At 40.3% G+C, this 22562-nt stretch overlaps 1 protein-coding gene across 1 annotated transcript in view; it reads right to left on the minus strand.

Annotated features, from left to right (window-relative positions):
• The window catches only part of NME7 (NME/NM23 family member 7), a 232761-nt gene that overhangs the window by 2912 nt on the left and 207287 nt on the right, over positions 1-22562 (minus strand). The window lies entirely within an intron of this gene.

Below are 22562 nucleotides of genomic sequence, written 5' to 3' on the forward strand. Positions count from 1 at the left end.
TCTCACACAAGTCCAGTCAATCAAATACTTAATTTCTCACACAGAATAGAAAGGGAATGAGTTTGTCCAAGGCAGTGTTTCCCAAAGATGGGCTGAGTACCACTTGGAATCAAAAGCATTAGAGGAAGAGTGGCTCTTTCTTCACTTCCTTCTCCATTCACCGTATTTTCCCTGAAGGAACGCTTCAGTGTGGCGCTAGTATATCTTCAGCCCACGGGAAACGGGCCTTAGGCTCAGAACCTGTGGCAAGCGGTCTTATCTAGCTAGGATTTAATAACTTATTTTCATTGCATTTATTTTATTACCTTCAATTAAGGACAAGTAATACTAGTTTTATGGCAGTAAAATAAATTTATTCAAGTATAACTGAATGGATTTAAAGAAAAATAGGAAATAAAATTTCAGATGGTACTCAGATATGGTAGAAATCATGAAAGTGAAAAATGGCTGACTGTAATTTAGGAAGCTCTGCCCAAAAGGCACGGCATTAACAGAAGCCACGGTTTTCTCCCGTACTTGTTCGGGCAAATCTCATTTGAACTCTTTTAGAACGGTAACATGCCTGCCTACTCAAGCTGTTCTTATTACCAGAGGGAGCTGCTCCAACTCCAAATTGAAAGCATTATCAGTGAGCAGAGACCAAAACCCAGTTTTCAAAATCTTTCAAAGTCCAAAGATAGCTCAAATTCCCGGCTTCTTAAAGGATTAGTAACATTTCATTATCAGTGTACATTTGGCACATGGAGGAGAACTAAGTGAGGTTACTTTGAAAATCCAGGATGAAGGACCTTATGACTACAGAGGGAAACCATCCAAGAGTGTTCAAGAACAAAGTGAATTGAGTGAGTAGAGTGATCTTGGTTTCAAATGTAACAGAGAAAATGTGACTCTCTTGTCTTCCTTAGGAGGGGCTAGTACTAACCAGACATGTCACCTGCCCTCCTCTAGGCTCTGCAGTGGGAAAGATGACCAGGAAATAAGGAGAAAGTTGAGCCTGTTATTCTCCCAAGTGATGGCTGCAGTTAGCACCTATATCCTACCTAGTGTGAAACAAAGAGGGGTAGCCCTCAAAGGCAGATACCTTGGTTCATGTTTTTTTTTTTTTTTAAGATTGGCACCTGAGCTAACATCTGTTGCCAATTTTCCCTTTTCTTTTTCTTCTCCCCGGCCCCCAGCACATAGTTGTATGTTCTAGTTGTGGGTCCTTCTGGCTTTGCCATGTGGGACACCACCTCAGTGTGGCTTGACACGTGGTGCTAGGTCCACGCCCAGGATCTGAACTGGTGAAACCCCAGGCTGCCAAAGCGGAGTGCGCAAACTTACCACTCAGCCATGGGGCCAGCCTCTAGTTCATGTTTTAATTCATATTTTTCTCCCAGAGATTAAGGATCTCATTAAGGTACTGACTCTGACTACAGAATCCTGCTATTTTATTTAGCCACAAATTAACGAAAGCAGAAGTACTGCAAAGTGTAAGGGGACCAAATACACACAGGCGCCCAGCTCCGTCTGATCGAAAGCCACACAGGCACAGTGCTTGGGGTTTCTCTTTTACCATTAACTATTTTATAGGGTTCCCAATCCTCATCATAATCCCAGTTCCCCGGTGTCAATATATTATGATATTTTTCTGCAACTTTATCAGGATCGTGAGTTGCCTTAGGAAGGGGTAGTTTTTGCATGCCTCTGCTCCTGGGTGGGTGCCACCATTTACCTCCTGTCCTAACAGGCCTAGGATAATATCTACCTCCTAGAAGGACCTGAGGAGGGAATGTTCTCTTTTGAGGCTGCTTATTAGAAGGCTTCCTCCTTGAGGGCTGTCCAAATTCCCTTACCGCCTCTCCAGGATGGGGTCAGAAGGTTTTTTCCCTTCAGGCTGCTGTTGCCCTGAACCTTCCCTAGAAGGCCAGGTTACATCAGCTTCTTTCCCCTGCTTGGAGAGATTTTCCCCAAGATATCCCATGTACAGAAAAAGAACAGCGAGAGCAATACTGCTAAGATTAGTAGCATGAGTAGGATCAGGAGCGGCCGACTGCCATCTTCTGAGGGTCCGCCGTGCGTTCCCTCATCTCTCTCCCGGACCGTTGTCCTTGGGTAGAGGCTTAGCTGACTGGTGGGCGGCTCCTGGCAACAAATGAATCCCATACCCTAAGAAAAGGCCCATATTGTAATAAAACTGTGACGTACTCTCTCCAGCTTGGTTCATCACAAAGTCTTTCAAAAACTGGGTTTTCATAAAATCAGGACTCTTACAAGCAGTCTGCAAAGAGCTACCTTTTCCAAGGAGGTGCATGTCTTCCTCTCGTGTTGGTCCTATGCAGACCAGACGGGAGGCGGCATGGGGGAATCTGAGACCCCCCAATTCAGCCAGCCGCCGTCCCTGATATAGTCATTATTGGATTGGTCCTTTGGTTTAGGTGCTTTAGGGATCAAATATTTCATTCCTGCGAAAGGTGGCCCTTTAGTGCCCATAATTTGTTACAGGGATTTATGGTTATTACACTAGCGAGTGATGGGGAAGCATGAGACAGTCCTGCAGAAGGCGAAGTAGGATCCATTCCTTTTGATAAGGAGCAGGGGTTGTAAATGACCAGGGGTGAGGCGCAGGCCTTGGGGAGGGCCTGATGGTTCTGCCCTGGAGCCTCTGGGAGAGGGAATAGCACACAGCTAACAGACACTGCGGGTTGTGCAACAGAAAATGAAATATAGCATGAGGAGAAGTCCATGCAACAGAAACCTTTGTCTGAAGCTGACCTTTCTTCGTTCCTTTCATTCACAAATTTCTCCTGAGCCACCTGGAACGTGCCCAGCGCTGACTGTGAACTGGTGGAGGGGAATGTCCATACAGACAAGGTTCCTGTTCTCCTGTAATTCCTTCCTTCACACTGCTAAATATCTTAAATGGCCTAAACTATTCTCACCTATACTTGATTCCTTTCTCCTCCTTCTGCCACGCATTCACTTAACTAACATACTGAGCACATCCCATCCGGAAGTCAGTGTCGGGTCAGACCTAGTCCTCAGAAATCTCATAGCCTAGAAGGAGGAAAAGCTGTGCAATCAAATAAAATCACTACAGTGTGCTAAGGTATAAGCAGAAATAATTAACTGCCAGCAGGGACACAAAATATTTCATTAAGGGATTAACATTTAACTTGAATTCTGAGGATGAAATGATTTGACATAGATGGAGGAACAGCACATTTTAGCCGAATATACAATTGCTATGCTAACGTGATGGGTAAAGATACGTTACTAACCTGAAGGTTTGTTCTCTGTCACTGTTAGATTTAAATAAGAACAACAGCTTACATTCATTTCATATGTAAACTCATCTCCTTCCCAACAGCACTGTGAAGTTGGTCCCCTCATCTCAGTCCAGATCAGGAGCCTGAGGCTCAGAGGTCCCCTGACTTCCCTATATAATAAGTGGGGAACTTGCTAAGTCGGCAGGACTGGAACTCCAACCTGTATCTTCCAACGGTAAGCCACACTGGCTCTGTGATCTCCCCTCCAGTAGACTCTGTATTTGCAGATGACTCTCTAAATTACTGCAAATTCCGTAGCAATGGGATTCAAATACATGTAAATTTTTAATAATTGCTTCAAGTATAGACTCAAGAAAAGCTTCCAGAGAATCTCTCATCTTTGCTCTGAGTACACTGCAGAGCAAAAATGGGTCGCGATGCTGCTAGTGATTCTAGTCCTGTCTACCCCTTCCCCAGTGGAACTTCTGGTGTATGCAGCTAGCATGCAATCTCTGCACGCTTTATTAAGTCTGGCTTGGTGTCAGAGTCTCCAGTGGAGCTTGCACTGCTGATGCCCGGGCTCCACCACAGACAACCAAATCAGACTCTTCGCAGGTGGAACGCAGACATCTGTTTGCCAGTGGTTCTTAATGTTGGTTGAACATCAAAAACACCTGTAGAGTTATTTTTTTTTCCTTTTAAATCAGAGTATAGATGTGCTGGATCATTCACAGAATTTATCCCACTGTCATGGAGTTCCAGTACCTGTGCCATAGAGTTTCAGATAAAATCTAGTCAATCTGAAGTTGACTGAGGTACAATTTTGTTAGTATTCCACTAATATGATATTGATTTTTAAATATATCCAGCTTATTCAGTAGAGAAGCAACTTTCACCTTCCTTGTGCCCCTTGCAGCCAAGGATGGCTTTATTGGCATGTTAGCTGTGCTGCTGCACAGGGCCACATGCCCATTTAACGTCCGCTGTCTCCCTCTTGAAGTTCTTAATCTTTGAACAAGGGGCCCCACATTTCCGCTCTGCACCAGTTCTGCTTACAGCCATAGGCCTCTACACTAGGGCTACTTTTGCTTTTCCTGTTGGCTGAGTGGACAATGTGGTTGAAAAGGCTGCTTTTAAAACAAGCAATGAACAGGTCTATCGTGAGAGCTGGTGGGTCGGGGAAGATGCAGGTTGAGGCAGGCTATGGACGATGAGAGCTGGCGGACCTGCCGGGAGAGGAACAGAGGCCCAAGCCTGCACGCCCCAGCCTCGAGCGGGCGAGGAGCAGAGGGCTGAGCTGCGGGGACGGCTGCAGAGGCTGTGCACACGGGAGCCTGAGTCCTTTCTGAACTTTTGCTGAGTCCCTCTGCCTCTTTGTCCTCCCTCTCCAAGTGACTGCTTATTTTTGGCTCCCAAAATAAGGAGCTCAGAAGTGGACACTTGTGAGGAAAGAGGTGGTAGCTGGAGGAAGTCCACAGGTCTCCAGAAGGAAGGGCTCAAAAGAAACCTTCAAGCCTTGATAGAAAGGAGAAGGAAACTCTATCCTTGTCTGCTCTCGCAGTGGAGAGCCCAGAAAGCCCTCGGGCTGCAGACGTGCCCCCTCAAATCTACTCACAACCTACAAAAGATAAAGCTGAACTTAGTCATACGACTATCTCCTGCAGATACGTTTATCTTCTCCATAGGTTCAGAAGCCACATTTGAAATGTTTTAAGATAAAATGAGAACTTCATATGAAAATGACTATATATTTCAGTAATTCTGTAAACTCAGTGTCCTCAGAGTTCTCTTTTAAAGACCTCTTGATTTTCTTACTGCCACCTACATATGAAAACAGTGCTCTTTTTAAAGCTGGAAGGTAATTACTCCTCCACCCAGAATGCTGCTGGTCAGAAGGGTGCTGCCCTTCCTCTTGAGGGGAAATACATACCTCTTTTCTAATAGAACCAAAGACACAGGAGTCCTTCCCAGAAGTTCATTCTAAAATTGTGTTTCGTGACTCATCATTGTTTGGCTTCTTCCGCCTTGAAGGTGGTTTTGGTTGTAATTAGCCCCTCAAAAAACCTAAAAAATAGATGTCTGTTGCTTCTGTTCCCTTCTCCTCCCCGCCCCCAATGATTACAGAAGTACTCTCTGAGAGCTGCTATATCTCAGTGGGAGTCACGCATAATTTTTCAATGTTTACATTTAAAATTTTACTTACTCTTAAAAAAAAATGGAGTCCTTGCAACATATTAAATGCTTTAATAGATTATCTTGTGTACTCGTTACAACTAACGTTATGAAGTAGATATTATTAGTCCTATTTTTCAGTTGATGAGACTGACGTTTCTAGAGTTAATAACTCGCCTAAGGACACACAACTCTGTTTAGTGCCTCAGGTTCTGCCTATGCTGGTTAATGCTCACACTAGGGAGGGAGCCTGGCTGTAGGGTTTTGACTCCTGGCCTTGCCATTTCCTGGCTGGATGACCCTGAGTAAGTTACTTAACTTATCTGTTTCTCAGATTCCACGGCTATAATATAATAATACCTATTATATAAAGTTGTTATGAAGATTAAATAGTTAATATATGGAAAGCGTTTAAAACAGTGCCCAGCATATAGTAAATCCTACGTAATAAATATCATTATTATTGGTTCTCCAATATTTTCGCAATGCTGTGGCCCGTCCTGCTGTATGTCAGTGAAGCCATGGGTTTCTAAGCAATTCCATCATGATCTGAGAGCCAAAACTGCTGGGGCAATTCCTGCCTGTCAGAGGAGAGCCTACATAATTAATCTGGTCATGAACAACAAAGGCAGCTGAGGACCTTCAAAGACAAAGACAGTAAAGAGACACAACCAAATGCAGCATGTGATCCTTGCATGGATCCTAGACCAGAAATATTTTTCTTCTTTTGCTACAAAAGACATTTGTGGATAAAACTGGTGAGATTTAGTTGTCTGTACATAGACAGTAGTACTGTATTAATTTCGAGACTTCTAATCATTGTTCTGTGGTGATGGAGGAGAATATCTGTGTTTGAAGAAACATACAGTGAAGAATTGAGAGGCCAAAGGGAATCACGTCTGTAATTTACTGTCAAATATATATATACGTAATAAACAGTTAAATTAACACATACACAAAGAAAGAGAGAGAAGAGAGGACGATTAAGTAATGTAGTAAGACATTAATATTTGGAGAACGTGGGTAAAGGGTTTGTGGAAATTCTTTGTACTATTTTTGCAATTTTTCTTTAAGTCTGAAATTATTTAAAAATAAAATGATAAAAATATTAACCAGTAGGAAGAATAGCACAGGATAGTGAAAGAGTATTGCACGTGGACTTGGAAGATACGAGTCTGATTCTAGCCACTATTTCTTAGTGTTCTTAGGCAAGTCACGTAAACTCTCTTAGTGTTTCCTAATCTGAAAATCCAGGATAATAAAAGCTACTTCATTGGGATGATGGAGCGTGTAAGTTTATGAGTGGACTTATAAAGTTGCAGCACATTGTACAAATCATAAACTTTCACGATGCAGCTCAGATGGGCTCTGCCACAAGCCAGTGACAGTGCAGCTAAGGGCTCACCTGGGAGTGTCAGGCAAGCAGGGGAGAGAATTCAGGTGAACTGGACACTTCATGCTAGGAATTTACTTTTGCCGACTCACTACAGAGGAAAGGTTTTCGACAGGGAACATATTCGGTCCTTAAAATTAAAAAAAAAAAATGCCTTCAAATATAAAAAGAAAATGTAAACAGAATGATCAATTCTTAAGATTACTTATTTTCAATCTGGTTGTACATCAGAATCACCCCCTGAGCTCTAAAAAACAACAAATAGAAGCTTGGACCCCATCCACGTGGATTCCGATTCATGAGGTCTTGGGAAGGTTCTAGATGCCTGCATTTTCAAATGGCTCCACAGATACTTGTGATGTTCACTGGTACTGCAAACCACTACCCCAGATAGAGTTAGTAGGTGCCCAGAAATCGGGGCTGGAACCAAGCCCACGTGATATTGCCATAAGTGATCTGAAGGAAAGAGAGAAATCTCCAGTTAACTTGGCTCTGGCTAGTACCAGGGGCCCTCAACATGAATGATGTGCCAAGGTGAAGGGTGAGGCCTCACACAACGAAATGGGGAATGTGGGCAAACAAAGGAGACAGTGAACTTCAACAGGGTCATCTTGGGTATTCACAAGAAAGAAACAAAAGCAGGCTCACAGAAAGAGTTTGATAAACAATAAACAGTGACTCAGGGAAGGGATCTTGGAGTATGTCCTGACGGTGCCCTAAAGACTTGGGCCTAAGGGACAATTGCTGTCTGGGAGGCCCTCGCTGTAGACTGACCTCATACAAGATACTGGAAATTAGGGAAAATACAAGGAATTACAGTACCCCACCCCCCCCCCTTTTTTTTTGGTGAGGAAGATTGTCACTGAGCTAACATCCATTGCCAATCCTCCTCTATTTTGTATGTGGGACACCACCACAGCATGGCTTGATGAGCAGTGTGCAGGTTTGCACCCAGGATCTGAACCTGCAAACCCTGGACCAATGAAGTGGAACATGTGAACCTAACCACTATGCCACCTACACTGGCCAGCCCCTATAGTACCCTTTTTTAAAAACCCACAGTGTATTTGTTTCTTTGGAAGTTCTTGTTGCTATACTTCATACGCATTTCAGTTAGAAAAGCTCTAAGATGAAAATAATCAAATTAGAAATTAGAAAATAGTAACTAAAATTATTTAGAAGACCGGATGTTGCTTTTATTTTTTTTTAATTAATTTTTTTTTGAGGAAGATTATCCCTTGAGCTAACATCTGCTGCTAATCCTCTTCTTCTTCTTCCTGAGGAAGACTGGCCCTGAGCTAAGATCCATGCCCATCTTCCTCTACTTTATATGTGCGATGCCTCTCACAGCATGGCTTGACAGGTGGTGTGTAGGTCCACACCTCGGATCCAAACTGGCGAACCCTGTGCTGCCAAAGCGGAGCATGCGAACTTAACCACTGCACCACCAGGCCAGCCCTTGGGACATTGCTTTTATAAAGCCATATTAGAAAAGTGAAAAAAGCTCTTAAAGGAGATAAAAGCTGAGAGAATATATAATCAGAATTTATTAGATAATGAGAGGATCAGTTGGGATGGACTTTTTCACTTAAATCCAGAAAGAAACTGAGCGGTAAATGTTGAGGTAATTTAAGACTTAAGAAAAAATGACTGCCTTCCATCCAAGGATTTAAGGGATCGAAGTGGTTAGAATTATATGTTGATAATATCTTTTGAGGGACAATTTGAGGAAGATGTTGAAGGAATATTCTTAATCTTTGCTAACAATGTTATTAAAGCCAACTGCCATATTTTCTATAAAATTCTTCACTGTTACTAGCAAAAAAAGTTATCCTAGGCTAAATATACGTAAGTGAAATTTCAAGCTTCTCATTACGTGTTTAGAGTTTGTCGCACAGGTAAGGTTAATTGAGACAATGACCCTGGGCTGAGGTGGCCAGCGCTCGGGTGGGTAGATAGCAGCTTGGGAGACAGCTGCAGAAGGAGACAGAGATGAGTCGCCAGCGAACACGAAGAAGACAGGGAGGCTCCCAGCCTGTGCTCCACCCACCGCCACTGTCAGTGCCCGGGGCAGTCTCTGAAGCGGACACAGCCTCCCTGCACACTGACTGCTCCCCAGCTCAAGACCTCCACTGGCCCTCTGTTTTGCACCGTCTTACATCAAATCTTCATTGCTTGGCTTTCACGAAGCCTGACAGTACAGCCCACTAGAAGCAGAGGCTTTTGTCTCCAGTCACTCTTTCTTTCCTGAGGCCCAACAGCAGAGGAAGGACTTCACCGCTTGAAATGCCCTTTCTTTCAGAGCTTCAGGGCAAAGGATGTTACCCTGCAAGGCGAGGGATGCCTTTTTTAGGTCTTCCTACACTCTAGAATTCCTCACACACAACAAACCACAAATACTTGATGATGAAATGTCTGCAGCATGTGCTCTCTCTTTCTCTTCCTTTTCACACTCTATCACTCACTCTCCCCAAGTTGGCCTCAGATTAAAAAGAGGCTTCTTGCCCAATCTCCATCACTGCCTTCTGCCAATGATGCTGATACAACAACAAACACTTACATTCATGAACAGAATGGAAAGGACTCTGTCCCTAGGCCAGCAAAGGCCATGGCTGGTTTGCAATGAACAATTTAGGGCAGTAAAGCACTGGAGAGGATTTCAGGAGGGTAAGAAATGAGTGGCTACATTCCTATTAAAAAAGGAAAGTGAATAAGGCTTCCAGAAAGAAACAAGTAGGACAGAGAAATGCTTCAGACAAATACTTTTTCTATCATGAATTAATTTATTTGGGGGGCTGGCCTTGTGGCTTAGTGGTTAAGTTCAGTGTGCTCTGCTTCGGCAGCCTGGGTTCAGTTCCTGGGTGCAGACCTACACGACTCGTTGGCTGCCATGCTGTGGTGGCAACCCACATACAAAATAGAGGAAGACTGGCACAGATGTTAGCTCAGAGTGAATCTACCTCAAGCAAAAAGATGAAGATTGCAACAGATGTTAGCTCAGGGTCAATCTTCCTCAGCAAAAAAAAAAAAGAAGAAGAAGAAGAAGAAGAAGAAGAAGAAGAAAGAAAATAATTTATTTTCAAACAAGAATATCAGTGGCCCATAAAAACTCCAAAAGTTCTTTAAGTTTCTGGAATAGCATAAAACAACGAATTATTTAAAGCCTTATCAGTTTAAAGATTCCAGTTAGAGTAGCTTGGTTCTTAGTTTCTAGCCTTATTTTGAATGGTATATTTCTGCTTTGGCCTCATCAAAAGTCTAGATAATGTATTTAAATTAATGTTTCATACTCTCTTAAACTACTTAGAACAGAACAGTAATGTCAAAGGCTAAAACAGAACCCAACCAATTAATATAGGTGACTGTACTACTGGCATACTCCTCTGGTGCTATTTTCAAGATTAATGTTGACAGATTCAAGAAGCGATTTAAAACAGGGAGATGTCCTCTTTTGAGGGATTCTGTCTTTGGGAACTTTACAGTAGAGAAAGGTGACAGTGTCTCAAGGTAACAACAGTAACGAAAGGAACAACAACACTGAAAATAATGTGGCAGAGATCGCCAGTGCCCACCCAATGCTCATTCTCCCTTTTCCTCTAGAAAGAGAATTTTGATTCTGTGGGGGTAACAAAGTGTACAGCCTCTGTTACAGGCATGGGGTGGGGGCAGGACTGGGACCAGTTTCTGACCAACGTCATATATGCAAAAGCCATTGGGTAGGGCTTACAGGAAAGCCCCTTAAAAGCACGCACGCTCAGCTCGGAACATCCTTTTGCCCTTTACGCTTCAGTTCTTTCTGCCTGGAATGAGCATCTGATGGTAGAGACAGAGTAGCCACCTTGGAACTAAGAGGCAGTTACGAGGAAAAGGCCAAGATTACCACAGAGATTACAGGCCTGAATTCTTGAGCTGCTGAGCCAAAGCCTGTCACGGCTACCTCCTCACTTCTTGTTTCATGATAAGAAAACCTCTAATTTGTTCTATTTTTGGCACTTCTGTTCCTAGCAACCAAATTCTTAAGGGATATGAATAACAGTAATAACCATGACAGTAATGGTGACAACGACAGCACTGTTCTAAACGCTTTGCATTCACTATCTCATTTAATACTCACTCACCCATGATTATGATCTCTGTGTGACAGTTTAGGAAACTGAGGCTTGGTCCCATAGCTAGTAAGAAGCAGAGTTAGGATCTGAGTCCTGGCAATCTAATTTCAACTGTATGTGTTGCGCCTTTGACCACCTGCTAAGCGGAGCACAACAGCAGTAGCGCAGTTGGGGTTCTGGGTTATGTGTGCTGTTCTCCACTGCTATTCTCCTTTATGCTAAACACATATGTCCAGTGTAGGCACCTCCAATAAAGATTCCTAAAACATCCAGAATTAATGTTTAAAAAGAGTGAAGTCAGATCAAACAGAAAGAAAATCTTCCCTATGTGAGGATTCAGAACCATCTGTCCTGGGTCTGTCAACTTCCTCCCACTTCATCAGCCTGGGCATTTGAGCAGGAGCTCATTCTCAACCTGGAAGAGTCTAGGATGAGATCTTCAGTGACGTTCTGAAGCCTTACCCTTTTAGATGAAACCATTACCAAGGGAGCTAATTAGTGTCAGCCTCAGAGTGTTTTCTTCAGTGCAGGCACCATGGCCACCGCCTAGGACCTATGACGGCCTTAGCACAGATGGAAATGATCTACCTTTAGCAGGATACACTTGAGCTGATTTTGAAAAAAAAACGAAAACCAAAAAACGAAAAAACACCACTCTGAAAACTGCCTATGATATTTCCTAAGGGGATTTTTCAGAGGCACTTTGTAAGCATGGAATGACCTTTCTGATCACAACTGCTCTTTGAATCAACTGTAACACAACAGTAAATTTGAGGGAAATTTTTAGATACTGGCTATTATGGTTAGGTCAATTGAAAATTAACTGAATAGTTTGGAAAATCAGAGTCACAGAAATTAAGAACTGAAGAGACCAGAGAGAATTTTGTACAATTTCCTCAATTATATTTCTTTCTCTTTTTTATGCACTTGCCATTTCCTAAAGATGAATAATAGCAGAAAATGCTGATGTTTAACATTTCCAGTTCACAGAGATCCATTTTGGACATTAAAGCTAGAGATGCTTATGACAAATCCAATTAGAGATGGGACATACCAGTTTTCTAAACACTCTACTTTTGATCTTCTTGCAATCCAGTCTCTATGCTGCCACCAGAGTTTTCTTACCTCCTTCCCTACTTAGAAAACAAAACACAACCCATCACAACCTGGACCTAGTCTACTGCTCCGAGTTCGATCAGAACCACTGGCATCAATTCTACCATGACTACTTATTCCACTCAGATTTTACACTCTAGCTACTCTAATTTAAAATAATTACCTGAATATTCATTTTCTGTTGTATTTCTGGGTCTCTAGACATGCAATTCCTTTTGCCCATAATGCTCTTCCTGGACCCTCTTGCTCCCATACCCACTTTTGCACTTTGTGACTTTAGAATCTTTACTTTAGGCCACCAACCAACTAACAAACAGAAAACAAATAAAGAGAAACTCTTGTGGAACTTAAAAAAACTGATAAAAGGTCAAACTAATCATCCAAATCAGGAGTCACCAAACTTTTTCTGTTAAGGGACAGAGTAGTAAATATTTTAGGCATTGTGGGCCATGCAATTTCTGTTGCAACTACTTAACTCTGCTGATGTAGCTAGAGAGCAGCCATTGACATTATGTAAGTGAACAGGTGTGGCTGTGTTCTAATAAAACTTTATTATAATACCAGGCAGTGGGCCAGATTTGGCTAGTGGGCCCTGGTTTGCCAACTCCTCCTCTAAATTATGCTATGTCTAAACAACACGTCTCTACCTGGCAACATACAACACTTCCCAAGAATATATTAATAAAAAGCAAAATCATATAATCATATACAAGAGAAGATATTTTATCACAAGTCATATCTGCCATCTGGGATGCCTTCATACTTCTTATCAAAAAATCTAATTAAAAATAATTTAAAAACCCATGGAAGCTAATTTTTTAGAGTGAGGATTATTGATCATACTTGAGTAAGTGATATAATGTACATTTATATCATTTAACAATTCTTAGTACTTAAATGCTAAAGATTACACCAGTTGAACCCAAATGGAATACAAATTCACCTTGTTATTGGTGAATTACACAAGGTGTTTTGTTTTTTCATGTGGCTCCCTTCCTTCCTCACTCCTTCCCTTCTTTCCTTCCTTCCTTCTTTCAAGAGAATTGTCTGACCCAGAGAAGGAGCAAAGACCCACTCCAACTTTGATCATGGCACAAAGCCAGGTCAACTGTAGCTGAGAAAGAGCAGGGACTTAGAGTCTGGTGCTAGTGAAATCGGTGCCTTACTATGTTTCTTAATTGATACAAAAGGCTTTGAGTTCTCATCATAGCAGCGATCTAAGGAAAAGGTCTTATTTGTCTCCAGGGGACATTGTTCCCTATAAAGATTAAATATGTATGCTGCATTTGTATAAGTTCCTTGCACTGATATTACTTAAATATCATTATCTGAAAAACACTCCTTGCTTTTTGGAAAAAGCACTGAAGTGCTTCGAAACTATTTCTCCATTTATTCTGTATTGATAAATCACTCAATATTTAATATGCAGCTAATGCCTTCTTTCCCCCCCAACTTCTCTTCTTTAGCAAACTTTACGTGGCAGTTAGTCTCTAACGATGGCCATCATGAGTCACATCATGCAGTATTCGTGGCCTTGGGTATTCCCCCTACACTGAATATGCGCTGGCCTAGGACTCACTTTAACCAAGAGAATGTGACGGAAGGGACATTGCGCCAGTTCTTGACCTAAGCCTTAAAAAGGCTTTTGGCAGTCCTGAGCTGCCAAGTAACGAGTGTCTCTGCTGGAGAGACCTCCACGTGGAGAAGGAGAAGCTCTGAGCCTACATGGAAGGAGAGAGAAGCTCAGCTGTTCCAGCTAAGCCCTCTTGTAGTTCTCCTCTGCCTAAACGTCAGACACGTCAATGAGCTATCTTGAACAGTCTAGCCAGTTGAACGGCTGGGTGACTGAGGCCCAGCCAGCATCACATGGAACAAACAACTAAGCCCAATGAACCACAGAATTGTGAGAGAGAAGATGATTATTTTTTCAAGCCACTGAGTCTTAAGGTAGTTGATTATGTAGCAATAGGTAATCAAAACACCTTGAAATGATTACAAAGATTATATTAATATTAATGTTTCTTTTCTGGGAACCATTGCAGAGAATATTCTAAACACATAGAGTTCCACCTGGAGTTAGTAAAAAAGAAAAAATATATATTCTTCTGAAAAAAGCTTACTGACTCAGTCTTGACTTGGCCAAGAAGAATACAAAGTGAAAAACTAGATTGCAGAATGGGGTAATTTGGGGATTACCTATAATAAGTGATCAGACGACACATGTTTTTCTACAGAGAGAAGAAAACAGGTGCTGTGGGCGCATCATCGTGCTGGAGTCGAATGCACACCTAGGTTTGAATTCCAGCATTGTTTACGTGCTGTGGGATCTTGGGCAAATCATTTAACATCTCCAAACCTCGGTCTCCTCAGAGCCCAAATGAGAATACTGGCAGTCCTTTCAGGACTATTTTAAGGATTCAATTAGATAACCGTATGTAAAATTCTCGGCACAGCATTTGGTACAAATAGGCACTCAATAAATCTATTTTATTGCCTTTCGGAGGTTTCGTGACGAGAACACGGCTGAACTGAAGGCATAAGCCTTGGGGCAAGCCTCTGACGTTGGGCTACGTAGCTCCTCTGATCACCACAAGGTAACGAGCAGTTCCTCAGTGCTTTCCAAGGAGAGCACGGGATGTGGAGAACTGAATCCTGCCTCTAACCAACAAGTATTATGACGTCCAGCTTCGACTACTGTTTTGAACTGAATTGTGTTCCCCCCAAATCCATGCATACCCCAAACACCTCCGAATGTAACTATATTTGGAGAAGGATCTTTAAACAAGTGATTAAGTTAAATTGGGGTTGTTAGGGTGGATTCTAATCTAAAACGACTGGTGTCCCTTAGAAAAAAAAAGGAGATTAGAGGACACACACACACATAGTGAAAACAGAGGGAGAAGACGGCCATCTAAGAGCCAAGGAGAGAGGCTCAGAGGAAACCAAGCCTGCCGGCGCCTTAACTTTGGACTTCCAGCCTCCAGAACTGGAGGAAATCAATTTCTGTTGTTCAAGCTGCCATTTGTGGTAGTTTGTCAAGGCAGTCCTAGCAAACTAACACGGTTACTCTGAAAAAGATTCAGGTCAATGAGACACGCTAATAAACTGCAGGTTGCGAAGGGCGTGGAAAGAAAATATTGTACTGATCACTTCCTAGAAGAAGGAGAGATGGGAAAGAAACGAGAGGAAGGAGACAGGCCTCCGCACTTGGGGAGCTCGGGCTGCGAAGGTCATTTGGGATCTGCCCAAGACCAAGTCTGAGCAGGGAAGGTGAAAGGTTCACCTAAGGACAGAAAACATCGAAATAAGTAAATAATAAATAGATAACACCTCCACACCAAATGCAGAAAGAGAGAAAGCTCTGTCACTTGGGACCCCCTTTCTTTCGAAAAGCTTTAAGACATCTTATAGTACAAGTGGAAAGGGAAAACGCTTTGCTATTCTGAGCCTCTTCTTTTGCTTTTGTAAAAGACATCTGTGATGTCAACATTCAGTGAGAGCTATTCAGAATTTGGCACTTTAATTTATGTGAGAATGCCAATTCCAATGAGTAAAGAAGATATTAGAGTTACATTTAACATGAAATGCAAATATTGCATCGGAGTGGGCTAGGGATAAAAATGTCAATTGTAGGTAAAATTAAATACCACCTTCTTGAATCATTTGTCTTGGCATCATGGAAACTTTTTCAGCCTTCTCCAACAAGAATGTCAGATCTTGGTAACAGTAATTCATAAATGGCCAGATTCCACAGTGAGTCACAGTGACTAAAACACTCTGGATAAACACTTCACTTATTTATATTGTTGGGTCAAAATCACAATTTATTTAATTATCTATGTTGGTAACATTTTTCAAAGAGTTACATTTACTACTTTGCATCCTCTCAATGTGCCCCCTATGTTGTTGGCACACACAAGAAACAGAGTGGACGAGATTAATGGGATACTGAATGGATACCCCTAAGTATTAAAAGTCAACAAAAAGAGGATTAATAGGCAGCCACAGTGATTATATTAAAAAATAGAGTTTATTCCCAAGAACAAATGATCTGGGCTTCAAAGCATGACTTTACTACATCTTTGACCCTGGGATTTCTAAAATAACCTCTTTTTTAGTGAACAAGCGACATTAAATTGAAACTTTAATTTAAATTATGGGAGAGTATAAGAATGAAGTTCTTTAATCAAAAAAACCAAGCCACAGGGGCCAGCCCCATAGCCAAATAGTTAAGTCTGTGCTCTCTACTTTGGCAGCCCAGGGTTTGCTGGTTCCGATCCTGGGTGTGGAACTATGCACTGCTCCTCAAGCCACGGCGTGGAGGCGTCCCACACAGAGGAACTAGAATGACCTACAACTAGGATACACGACTATGCACTGGGGCTTTGGGGAGGAAAAAAAAAAAACAAGCCATAAAAATCTAAAGTTTTCTTTTTTAAAGATTGATACCTGAGCTAACGTCTGCGGCCAATCTTCTTTTTTCCTTCTTACCCCCAAAAGCCCCCCAGTACATAGCTGTATATTCTAGTTGTGAGTGCCTCTGGCTGTGCTATGTGGGACCCACCTCAGCACGGCCTGATGAGCGGGGCCGTGTCTTCACCCAGGATCCAAATCGGAGAAACCCTGGGCCGCCGGAGAGGAGTGAGCGAACTTTACCACTTGGCCACTGGGCCGGCCCCCAAATCTAAGATTTTAATGTAACCTCTTTTACTTCCTTTCAAATTTGAAGTTCTTCAGATCATAGAGAGACTTAATCTCTGGTTTAAAATTTAGTGCTAAATATGAACCAAAGGGTAAGGCCTCTGAAGCTGAGATTAAATATGTACTCTTTCAAATTAACCCTGCTGGTTGTTATATTCGTAAAGCACTGGGAGAAGAGCTACAGAGCCCTACTGTTTTACAATGTCAACTTTTCTAACGTTTCTCTTATTTGTGGGTTTGGTTAGTAGTGGAGGGAATTTTTTGAGTTTTTCAGTAACACTGCAGAACTCCCCCATGCTTCTAACTTGGAAATACTCAAAATAATAAATCAAAAGTATTGATCTCTACTTGCACAGGTTATTTTCTAATTGTTTTTGTCTCGATTTATTGATTTAAATGTAAAGCAATATTTTTAAGTTGAAGCAACCTGAATCTAATCTTTGATATGTTAGGGAATAAAACATGCCCCAGAGGCCAGCATGACAGTTACCGCATGGCTAAAATATCATGTGCTTGAATGAGGAAAACTAATATGTATTCATCTGAGCAGAATGTAAAATAAGATTTCTAGCTGTAAAATGCTTACCATTTGATTTGCTATCATTCTCAAAGGACAAATGAAAATCTCTTTATGTCACTTTGAATAGAAAAAATATTCTTTGCTTCATTCCCTTTAGTTTATAAATCTATTATTTATATCTTTCTTTTAAAAATTTTATCCTTGTTTGGATGGCACTGGAATGGCATGGGCTCAGAATGAAAGTTTCTTAGCCTTAGGTCTAATTTAAAATATTGTTGACCTGAAATTATAATATGCTGTTATCAATGCCCAGTGGTATTTTGTGGTGGAGCCATTAAGTAACCTAGCTAATTTCTGTAATCCATTACCTGGTTCCCATTATTGTGCCATTAAATATTACCAGGGTTTTAGTATCGACACATTCCAGGAACTTAGCACGCAGATGTGGTGTGTAGAGAAGTTTGACTTACAGAGAAAAAAACCTCTGTTTGCATTTAATTCCTAATCAGTAGATCATGCTTCATTCGTCCAGCAATCGACTCACAGGATTCTTGGTGGTACTTCTAAGATTAAATCACAACAAAGACGAAGGTATTGGAATAAAAGCGGTTCTGCTAAAAGCAGCTAGGTTACAGAGGGCTTGACGTACCCTCAGGAAAATGCCACACAAGATCCATTCCATGAAAAATTTCACTTTTCCTGTTAAAAGCATATATTCATGATTTCTACTGTACTTCCGATAGGTGTTAGAAAGCAGACAACACTTCTTTTGATAAATGAGATACTGGATGAGGAATATTCCTTCGACACGGTTCCAAACTTTTCCTACCGTTTGCTCTCTAGAGAGGCCAGTTTTGGACTTATGCCACTGAACAGAGAAACCTACCTACCTAAAAAGATTTTGAGGCAGATTTTATAAAGCTGCACTGAGGTATTCTATATGAAATAAATCATTCTGTTTGTGAAATTCTAAACTCCAAACCTGAAAATTAAAGATTCTCTATCTTCTGGCACTTATTTTCTTACTTAAACTTATCTTCCATTCCTGTTTCCCACTACATGGGCCCTTTCACTCCAGCCAAAATGTGTATTCATGTTTCTCTGAACATGTACATTTTTTTTCTTCCAGGTATTGATTCAAAATAATCCTTCTTTCTAAAATACTCACTTCTTCCTACCTTCTTTTAATGTCTAGCCAAGTCTCACCTCTGTTTAACACTTTTCTCTAAATGTTGTGGCCCCTCAACTGCTTCTCTCTCCTGATCTCCATTTATATTTATCTGGGAACATACAATGGGGATATATTTTAGGAAACAAGATGATATAACTAGTATTATGAAATGTTGTCTCATGTATATGCACTTGCCTCATATCTTTGGATCTCTAGGAAACATAGGAGCTCAAGGAGTATTTGTTGGTAATAACGACAGAAGGAATTTCAGAATGTGAATACTCAGGCTTGCATTTGCTGAGGAGGCTTATACAGAGCATAATGTCAATCTAAGCTTCTACCTTAGAAAACTAGAAAAAGAAGAGCAAATTAGATACAAATTAAACAGAAGAAAATAAATAATAAAAACTAGACCAGAAATCAATACAATTTAAAACAGGAAATCACTAGAGAAAAATCAACAAAACCAACAGCTGGTTCTTTGAAAAGGTCAATAAAATTGATATGCCTCTAGTCAGGCTAACTACGAAAAAAAGAGAGAGAACAAAAATTAGTACTATCAGAAATGAAAGAGGGAACATCACTACAGATCCCATGGAAATCAAAAGGATAATAAAGGAACATTATGAAAAAATGTATGCCCATAAATCTGATATCAGACATGAAATGGACCAATTCCTTAAAAGACACAATCTGCCAAAACTCACACAAGAAGAAATAGACAATCTGAATAGGCCTATATCTATTAACAAAATTGAATCAATAATTAATAACCTTCTAAAACAGAAAGCACAGGCTTGGATGGGTGAATCATACCAAATACTGGTGAATTCTACCAAACATAAGAAATTATACCAATTCTCTACAATCTCTTTCAGAAAACAGAAGCAGAGGGAATACTTCCCAACTCATTCTGAGAGGCCAGCATTACTCTAATAGCAAAACGAGACAGACATTACAAGAAAAGGAAACTACAGAACAATATCTCTCATGAACACAGATGCAAACATCCTCAACAAAAGATTAGCAAACAGAATCCAAAATACATAAAAAGAATTATACACCATGATCAACTGAGTTTTATCCCAGGTATGTAAAGCTGGCTCAAAATTTGAAAATCAATTAATGAAATCTATTACATGAACAGGCTAACAAAGAAAAATCACATGCTCATATCCATAGACACAGAAAAAAGCATTTGATAAAATCCCGCAAACACTCATGATAAAAATTCTCAAAAAACTAGGAATAGAGGGAAACTTCCTCAACTTAGTATAGAATATCTACAAAAAGACCTACAACTAACATCATAGATAATGGTCAGAAACTCAAAGCCTTCCCACTAAGATCAGGAAAAAGGACATCCTCTCTCACCACTGCTTTTCAACATTGTACTGGAATTCCTAGCTAATGCAATAAGACAAGAATAGGAAATGAAAGGTATACAGATTGGGAAAGAAAAATAAAACCATCTTTGTTCACAAATGACATGATCCTTTATGTAGAAAAACTGAAAGAATTGACCAAAAACCTTCTGGAGCTAATAAGTGATTATTTCGAGGTTGCAGGTTATAAACTTCATCTATAAAAGTCAATAACTTTCCTATGCCAGCAATGAACAAGTTGAATTTGAAATCAAAAACACAATACTATTTATACTACATCCAAAAAATGAAATATGTGTAAATCTAACAAAATATTGTAAATATCTATGAGGAAATCTACAAAACTCTAATGAAAGAAATCAAAGGAAAACTAATTCTCTGAAAGAAGGATATACTGAAAACATACCCCAACTATAAAAGTACAGTAACCAAGACAGTGTGTTATTGATGAAAGAAGAGACAGATCAATGGAACAGAATAGAGAGCCAAGAAATAGACTCATGTACATATAGTTAACTGATCTTTGACATAGGAGAAAAGGAAATACAATGAAGCAGTTAATCTTTTCAACAGATAGTGTATATCACCAAAAAAGATACAGAGATGGCATATAAGCATATGAAAAGATGTTCCATGTCACATTTTGTAGATATCAACAAATTGATTCTAAAGTTTATTGGAGAGGCAAAAGACCCAGAATAGTCAACACAATATTGAAGGAGAAGAACAAAGTCGGAGGACTGACACTACCTGACTTCAAGACCTACTACAAAGCTACAGTAATCAAGACAGTGTGGTGGTGTTGATGAAAGAATTGATAAATAGATAAGCAAAACAAAATATAAGCCCAGAAATAGGCCCACATAAATACAATCAACAGTTCTTTGACAAACGAGCAAAGGCAATACAATGAAGCAAAGACAGTCTTTTTAACAAATAGTGTTGGAACAATTGGACATCCATATGCAAAAAAAATGAATCCAGACACTGACCTTATACCCCTCACAAAAATTAACTCAAAAGGGATCACAGACCTAAATTTAAAACACAAAACTATAAAACTCCCAGAATATAACATAGGAGAAAACCTAGATGACCTTGGGTATAGTGATGACTTTTTAGTTACAACACCAAGGCATAATCTATCAAAGAAATAATTGATAAGCTGGACTTCATTAAAGTCAATATATTCTGCTGTTCCATGACAATGTCAAGAGAATTAGAAGACAAGCCACAGACTGGGAGAAAATATTTACAAAAGTCACATCTGACAAGGGACTGTTATTCAAAATAAACAAGAACTTTTAAAACTCAACAGTAAGAAAACAAACAACTCAATTAAAAAATGGGCCAAAGGCATTAACAGATACCTCACCAAAGAAGATATACAGTTGGAAAATAAGCATACGAAAAGATGCTCCGTGTCATATGTCATCAGGGAAATGCAAATTAAAATGATGAGATACCACTACACCCTATTAAAAGAGTCAAAATTCAGAATACTGACAACACCAAATGCTGGTGGGGATGTGGAGAAAAAGAATGCTCACTTATTGCTGGAGGTAATGCAAAATGGTACAGCCACTTTGGAAGACAGTTTGACAGTTTCTTACAAAACTAAACATGCTCTTACCATATGATCCAGCAAGCACACTCCTTGGTATTTACCCAAAGGAACTGAAAACTTATGTCTACACAAAAGCCTGCACATAGATGTTTGCAGTAGTTTTATTTATAATTGCCAAAATTTGGAAGAAACCAAGATGTCCTTCAATAGGTGAATGGATAAACTGTGGTACATTCAGACAATGGAACAATATTCGGTACTAAAAATAAATGATCAAGTCATGAAAAGACATGGAGTAACCTAAAATGCTTATTACTGAGTGAAAGAAGCCAATATGAAAAGTCTACATATTGTAAGATTCTAAATATATGACATTCTGGAAAGGGCAAAACTATGGAGACAGTAAAAAGATCAGTGGTTGTCAGGTGTTGGAGAGAAGGAGGGATGGACAGATAGAGCACAGAGGATTTTTTTTTTATTGAGTTCATAATAATTTACATCAATGTGAGATTTCAGTTGTACATTATTTCTTGACTGTCACCACATAAGTGCTCCCTTTCACCCCCTGTAACCACGCCCCTTCCCCTGGTAACCACTGAACTGTTTTCTTTGTCCATGTGTGTGTTCATATTCCACATATGAGTGAAATTATCTGGTATTTGTCTTTCTCAGTCTGGCTTATTTTGCTTAACATAATTCCCTTCCATGTTGTTGCAAATGGGATGAATTTGTCTTTTTTATGGCTGAGTAGTATTCCAGCATATATACCACATCTTCTTTATTCAATCATCAGTCAATGGGCACTTGGATTGTTTCCATGTCTTGGCTATTGTGAATAGTGCTGCAATGAACATAGTGGTGCATATGTTACTTTGGATTGTTGGTTTCAAGTTGTTTGGGTAGATACTCAGCAGTGGAATAGCTGGGTCATATGGTAGTTCTATTTTTAGTTTTTTGAGGACTCTCCACACTGTTTTCCATAATGGCCGTGCCAGTTTGCATTCCCACCAGCAGTGTGTGAGGGTTCCCTTTTCTCCAGACCCTCTCCAACACGTGTTATTTTCAGTCTTAGTGATTATAGCCATTTGAACAGGCAGAAGGTAATATCTTAGTGTAGTTTTGATTTTCATTTCCCTGATGATTAGTGATGTTGAACATCTTTTCATGTGTTTATTGGCCA

The sequence above is a fragment of the Equus quagga genome, chromosome 13, assembly GCF_021613505.1.
Source record: "Equus quagga isolate Etosha38 chromosome 13, UCLA_HA_Equagga_1.0, whole genome shotgun sequence".
In the NCBI taxonomy this organism is placed as follows: Eukaryota; Metazoa; Chordata; class Mammalia; order Perissodactyla; family Equidae; genus Equus; species Equus quagga.